The sequence below is a fragment of the Quercus suber genome, unplaced genomic scaffold, assembly GCF_002906115.3.
Source record: "Quercus suber isolate HL8 unplaced genomic scaffold, Cork oak 2.0 scaffold_536, whole genome shotgun sequence".
NCBI lineage: Eukaryota > Viridiplantae > Streptophyta > Magnoliopsida > Fagales > Fagaceae > Quercus > Quercus suber.
The window spans coordinates 146547-154110 of record NW_027069984.1 but is presented as its reverse complement, the minus strand read 5'-3'; the positions used below and the strand labels follow the sequence as shown (position 1 = coordinate 154110).

The 7564-nt window shown below is 36.3% G+C and overlaps 1 pseudogene; it reads left to right on the top strand.

The window, feature by feature from the left end:
• The first annotated feature begins 758 nt into the window (after positions 1 to 758).
• On the top strand, positions 759 to 1358 carry LOC112035627 (pyridoxal 5'-phosphate synthase-like subunit PDX1.2; annotated as a pseudogene).
• Positions 1359 to 7564: the final 6206 nt, after the last annotated feature.

The window sequence follows — 7564 nt, the reverse complement described above, 5'->3', positions numbered from 1 at the left end:
TATATTTTGTTTATATTTTATGCTTAAATTTTTATTGATGTAGCATTCTAATGTGTTTAGGTTGATTTTTCCATATTCTGTGCCAATTGAGATTTTTGGTTTTTCATATGATGCATATACTTGGTAAGGATTTGTAGTATTTTTGGTATTTTGGTTGCTTTTAGTTCAATTAAATTTGGAGGTTAAATTGTGATATTATTGCATTACTATGGCATTATTTTTCTATTATTGTATCGTGAAAATTCTAGCAGTTTTTATAGCTAATTGATTAAGATTTCCTTCTATTAATTTTCACTCTATTATAATTACGATCTTTGAAAATCAAATTTTTTTTCAATTAAAATGTTAATGTGCCTTAATTTTATCTCTCATATCAATTTTGAAATTGCTGAAAAGCTACTTTCTTTGACATGAAAATTGTAGGTGTTGATAAAGAGACTTTAATGGCATAAGAAATATAGAAATTAGGCCAAAATGCAAAATTAACCCTCTAAGTTTCACTATTTTTCATTTCAGTCCTATAAGTTTGGGTTTTTTCATTTCAGTCCTCTAAGTTTCATTCTTTCCCAATTAAATCCTCTGTTAATCTACTGTTAATTTTTGCCATTAACTGACCAAAATGGCGTCATTTTAGACCTTAGATAATATTTAATTATTATTTTTTTCCTGTGACCAAAAGCCAACCATTCCTTGTTTGTCATTCCCTTTTCTTTTCTAATCATTTTTTGGTTCAGGAAATTTCACAAACACTTGGTGTGATGGCTGAAGATGGTGTCATCACAATCTACAATAGCATCGCCATCACAAACGCTAATACAAACTCATTTTCCCTTGAGGCTGGCCTAACCCAAATGCTACGTGGCGGAGCCATTCTAGAAGCCACAAACACCTAACAAGCCGAGACTGCCGAACAAGCAAGTGCATGTTGTCTCATTGTGTCGGACCCATCTCAATGAGGCATTTCTCACATGCCAGACCCATCTCTCATGAAGGAAATCAAGTGCATCATTTCGATCTCTATAATGGTTAGTGCCTGTGTCGGCCATTTCATCGAGGCCCAGATTCTTGCAGCCATTGGGGTCAATTACATCGATGACAGCGAAGCTATTTATCTTGCAGATGAGGACAATTTCATTAACAAGCAGAACTTTCATTGCCCATTTGTTTGTGGGAGTGAAAACTACGGTGAAGTGTTGAGCAAAGTAAGAGAAGTAGTGGCTATGATAAGGATTCAAGGGGATTTATTTGGGTCTAGAAATGTAGCGAAAACCATCAAGAATATAAGGGCTGTAATGGGTCAGATAAGAATCTTGAATAACGTAGATGAAGACGAAGGACTTAATTGGGTTGGATGTTGAATAACATGGTAAGTTAACAGCAAAAATTAACAGCGAATTAACGAAAGACTTAATTAGAAAGGAATGAAACTTAGACACTAAAATGACAAACTCAAATTAATAGGACTAAAATGAAAAATGGTGAAGCTTAAAGAATGAGTTTTGCATTTTGGCCTAGAAATTATCACTATAGAATCTATATATAAAGCACAAATCATACAAGAAAGACACCTAGGAATCAATAGTTTGTAGGTGTGATAATGTGAACTGTGATATGATGACATTTATTGGTTGCATGAATTGGAGGAATTTTTTCCCCCAACGTATTCAATTTGAATTTAGTTTTACTACAAAACTTCAAAGATTAACTATGACTAATAATAATAGTATTCATGAATGGGTCATAAAATTAATATACAAAGAGTTGGTAGACATATCATGTGTCATTGGAAAATACCCCTTTATCACAAATTTGTTCATCTTCTTCTACCTCTTCTATTCCCATTGGCCTCTCCACTCTCAACTTTCAAGGCTCAACTTAACTAAACAAGTCATCACGTCAATGAACTACCCAACTAAACCAATAATCCTAAAATTTTAAATTAAAATAGGTTTGACTTTGATAATCCTAAATTTTGAATATTATAATTAGTTGTCCCAAATACATAACCGTTCAGACCGTTGGAGCACATCCCCAACTAAACTGGCATTCTCTGTATCTCTGATAAGAATCCTATAAGTATTTGGAAACCTCAACCCTAAGTTCCCTAATCTTCTTCCATTGATTATCTAAATTCAATATTACTTGCTCTTTCGTTTCCAAAAAGAGAAAAAATCTTGCTTGCTCTTCAAACTTCATAGTTCAAACCCTTTGACAACTTTTCTTTAACACACCACCAAGATTCTAATCATATCTGTGCATAAGCTATTAGCCATGTACGACTTGCCACCCAGTGTTGTTTTTAGTCCCACAGACCTAGAAATAGTTCTTTACTATCTTCTCAACAGGGTCAATGGAAAGCCAATGTTTGAGAATTCAATGAACTATATCTTCTTCCATTGATTATCTAAATTCAATATTACTTGCTCTTTCGTTTCCAAAAAGAGAAAAAATCTTGCTTGCTCTTCAAACTTCATAGTTCAAACCCTTTGACAACTTTTCTTTAACACACCACCAAGATTCTAATCATATCTGTGCATAAGCTATTAGCCATGTACGACTTGCCACCCAGTGTTGTTTTTAGTCCCACAGACCTAGAAATAGTTCTTTACTATCTTCTCAACAGGGTCAATGGAAAGCCAATGTTTGAGAATTCAATGAACTATGTCATTGAATGTGATGTTTATGGGGATCCTAACGCGTGGATTAAAGTCTTTCAAGAAACCCACATGAAGCGTCTCTATTTTTACACAAAACTAAAGAAGAGGAATTAGAAAGGAAAGCAAATTGAGAGATCTACACACTGCAGAACTTGGAGATGTCAAAAGGATGAACAACTTTCTGTTAACAAAATACAATGTGGGTCTAAGAGAAGTTTCACTTTTGAGAGAGTTTCAACTTATGGCGTCCTCTCCTGATGATAGTTCTTTGTCATTAGACCAAGACACTAATTAGTTTTTGGTATAGGCAGGGATTGAAGGTTTGTTAGGTTTGTTAGCTCTTCTCACGGATTCCCCCCCCCCCACCCAATCCATGCCTCATATTGGAGGTTTGTTAGGTCGACTTGTTCAACCGCCTTGGCACGTTCTGAGCACTCCTTTACACTGTGGCTTAATAGGCTGCATTTGTAGCAAAAGTTTGGAAGTCACTCATATTTGAATACCACCCATTAGCTCTCCCCACCTTCAATGGTGACTTTTTCCCCCATACCAACTTCTTTGTAACATCAACCCAAACTCTTGTTAGGATATGTGCCCTTAAATCCTATTGTATGATGCTATGTATGACAATATGTTGTGATTAATAAAGTTATTTTGTTATTATTTAAAATAAAGGTAACATGAATATTTGGATATTATCATATAGTCTATGAGATGCATAGTATGTGATTTACAAGATTTAGTCACAGAAGATAAAAATCATAAGTTCTTTGTAAACTCAGAATTTTAGTTCATAGTCGGTGATAAAATTGGGTATTTCATCTGCGAAGACTATAACATATTAACTAAAATGATTTGTCTTGATCATGGAAGTGGAGACTTTTAGTTGATATGTTGATATGTTTTAAGTGTTAAGACATATTGAACTGGATCGCTGTGAGATTTATTATTCTACTAACGACTGTTAAATGAATAATAAATCTTATGACTTCTATTTACATAAACTCTTAATCCTGAGAGAATAATGAACTTGATCATGAAGTGTAGGTTGCTTTGATATATCAGGAGTGAGATCTAAAGTCACGATCAAAACCTCAGTATGTTGGGCAGCCATATTTAGTGTTGAAGGAATATATATTCTCAAGATGGAAGTCATAATATTTTAACGGAGATATAAAATATTCTCTTGAGATAATTTTAATGGGTTTGGTTATTCAGAATATTAGGCCTAACTACATTACTAAGAAGTTACTGAAGTATATATTTATGAAATTGGATTTTATAAATATATGATGAATAACTTAAATGATTAAACTGGGTACTCAAGGATTAAGATGTAGTAATTTTCAAAGTGGCAGTCAACATTCATGATTTTGTATTACTACGAATATTTTATGAAGGGGTTGAATGTATAATAAAGTCTTGGGATATAATAGTGTGCAATTATATTTATATAGCGGTACTACTAAATATAATTAGTGGTAATTTTGGGCTTGTCAAGAGTTGACAGAAAAGCGTAAAACCCATTGGAGCTAGTGTCTTATTTGTTCTGTTTTGGTCCCGCTCCAAGCCACATATTAAAGCCTAATTGGAATAGCTTAAAAGGCTAGCCCAATTAGATAATCAGTTATATTTAAGGAGAGAGACATACAAAATTTTATAAGAGAATGAAATGGTGTGTATGTGAGCGTAAGCCACTCTCTTATTCTCCCTTGAACACATACATATAAACTGATTCAGAGACCACACTTCTTGGGCAAAAATGGAATTTGAGTGAAGATTAAAAGTGTTTCCAAGTACTTCTAATATTTGGTTTTTGAATTTCACCACACCAATGTACGCTTTCGTGTTCTTAAATTTTGAAATTTACATAGTACATGTTATCAATTGCAAATGAAGTAGATCTGTTAATTTTCCGTTGCGTATGTTTTATATTAGATACAAACCATGTTTTTCCAATAGGAATTACATTAGAGAAATCTTCTAAGACTAAGCTTCTTGGCCACAAACAATGAGGCCAAGTATAAGGCCCTCCAAGCAGGATTAGTTGCTGTTCAGAAGCTTGAGGGGAAACTTGTGAAAGTTTATTATGATTCAAGACTTATAGTTGGAAAAGTTTGAGGTGAATTTGAGGCAAAGGATCCAAGGATGCAATGGTACTTAAGAGTCGGGTGAAGCGTTTGCTGGCTAACTTCAAATCCTTTAATTTAGAGCAAGTACCTCAGAGTCAAAATTCTCATGCTAATTCACTAGCAACTTTGGTTACCTTGATTGAAGAGAGACTTCTAAGGATCATACTGGTATAAAATGTTGTAACTCCTACCTATAACCAGCAAACACCAGTGAGGGTGAACTTCACATGAGTAAGCCCTAGTTGGATGGACTCAATAGTCTCATTCCTTTAGGAGGGATATTTATCCGAGGATAGAATTGAGGCAGAGAAAACTTGTAGAAAAGTGTGAGGTACTGGCTTTCAGAAGAGCAGAAATTGTATAAATGCTCATATTCTGGATCGTATTTGTTGTGTGTCCACCTTGAGGCAGTTGAAACATTTTTGGAAGAGCTTCATGAGGGAGTGTGGGGTAATCATAGGGGGTTAGGTCCTTATCACATGGAGATCTGACATAAGGTTACTAGTGGCTGAACATGCAGAAGTCCTCCCAAGAGTTTGATAAAAAGTGTGATCAATGCCAACGGTATACCTTAAACATCCATCAACTAGGGGTAGCGCTCAATCCCCTGACAAGCCTATGGCCCTTTGTGTAATGGGGATGAGATATTGTTAGTCCGTTCCTTAAGGATACAGGAAATTTGAGGTATCTTTTTGTCACGATTGACTACTTCATCAAATGGGTAGAAGCCAAGCCTCTTGCCAACATTTGAGATCAAGATGTGAGGAGGTTTGTATGGTGAAACATCTTTACGAAATTCAGGGTCCCGAACACTCTCATATTGGATAACGAGCTTCAATTTAATAGCAAGGTCTTTCAGAGATATTGTTCTGATTTAGGCATAAAGAATAGATATTCCACCCTAGTATACCCTCAGGGTAAAGGCCAAACAGAGGCTACGAATAAGGTTATCATGGATGGATTAAAGAAGAGGTTGGAAGAAGCTAAGGGTAAATAGGTGGACGAGCTGCCCCATGTGTTATGAGCTTATTGCATGACGCTGAGAAGATCCACAAGAGAACTCCTTTTTCCATGGTGTACGGGTTCGAGGTATCCATCCCCGTGGAAATAGGTTTTCCAACAATGAGAATTGATTAGTTTGCTAGCGTCAACAATAAGCAACTTCTTTCTAACAACCTGGGTTTGGTCGAAGAGTGAAGGGATGTCGCCACCGTTAGGTTGGAGCAATATCAACAGAAATTAAGGCAAGGGTATGGGAAAGGTGTAAAAGTAAGAACGTTCATACCAAGGGACCTAATCCTAAGAAGGGTGGTTGGCAATATGAAGAATCCTGCTTGGGGAAAGCTTAGTCCCAATTGGGAAGGACCTTATCGAGTGACCTTGGTAACCAGAGTGGGGGCTTATTGTCTAGAAGACTTAGATGAAATCCCAGTCCCATGCCCATGGAGTGTAAATAATTTACAAAATTATTAATACTAGTGTATGGCCTTATGTATGGTCATAGTCATATATATTACTTTGATGTATTCATAGAACTTTTCTCTTGTTCTTTGTGTAGATCGAAATCATGGGTGTGGATTCAAAGCAAATGCACTAAGGGTTAAACAAAACCTTGGGCATGTTCGATTTCTTGGATCACTTGTCTTGGGTAAATTTATACCTAATTTTGCTAAAGGTTAAATAGAGCCTTGGCTAGGTTTGATTCCTCGAATCACCTACCTTGGGTAAATTAATACCTCAAAATGCCTAAGGGCCAAACAGGATCCCTACTAGGCTTGGTTCCTCAGATTTCTTACCTTGGTCAAATTAACTTTCTTTAACCAAAAAAAAAAAAAAAAAACTTAAGTTCAAATGAAATCTTGCTTGTGTTGGGTACTTTGGACCATTAAGTAAGTTAAGCTTTAATGGTAGTGCAATCTAATTCATTCGAAAGTGGCAAAGATTGTTAAAGAGAAGAACACATAAAAATATTACACTAAAATGAAGATCTTCATTAAATGCTAAAAAAAAATAAAAAAAAAGGCTCAAAACAAGCAAAAGTCATGGCAGAAGAACCCCACATGGAAACTTTTCTACAAAAAGTAAATACAGTAAACTATTTGCTACAAAAACCTTAGTCCTACTTTGCCAACTCTTTCCCTTGCTCCTTCGATTTGTTGTTCTTCTTGGCCACTTAGGAGGTTTGCCCTTCAATAGGGGGTTAGGAGCATCGGGAACAGCCTTGTCTTGATTGGGACCCTTCTTCTCGGAAGAGGTCAAAGGAGTTGTAGGAGTCTTGTCACTTGGGGTGGGACTAGAAGTCTCATCAGAAGCCAATGAGGCTGAAGGGACAGTGCTGCTCGTGACAGGGGCAGCTACTTTAACTCTGATAGCTAGAGGGTAAAATACCTTCTCTGGATCCCTAAGTCACGAGGATTGATCTACACTAGCAATCCAAGTCTTGAGGCAGAAGCCCTGGCATATGGACATGGTCTAAGACTTAAGGTGGACCTCAGTCTCTTTCTGCCCCAAGTTGTAGGTTGCCTTCTTGACTTTAGCGATCTTCTTGGCTTTCTGTCCTAGTTTCTTGGTCAACTCCCCAATTTTTACTCGAGCAAGAGCAAGTTGATCCTTAGCCTCCTTCATATGATGAAGTTGCTTTTGAGCTTGCCTTTCAGAGCTCTTTATGGAGGCCTCTATGCCTTTTCAAGCTTTATCACACTTGGTTAGCTTGAGAAGAGTCTCTTTCAGCTTTTTATTGTTCTAGGCCTGGGCCTTCTGAGCAGCATATCATTT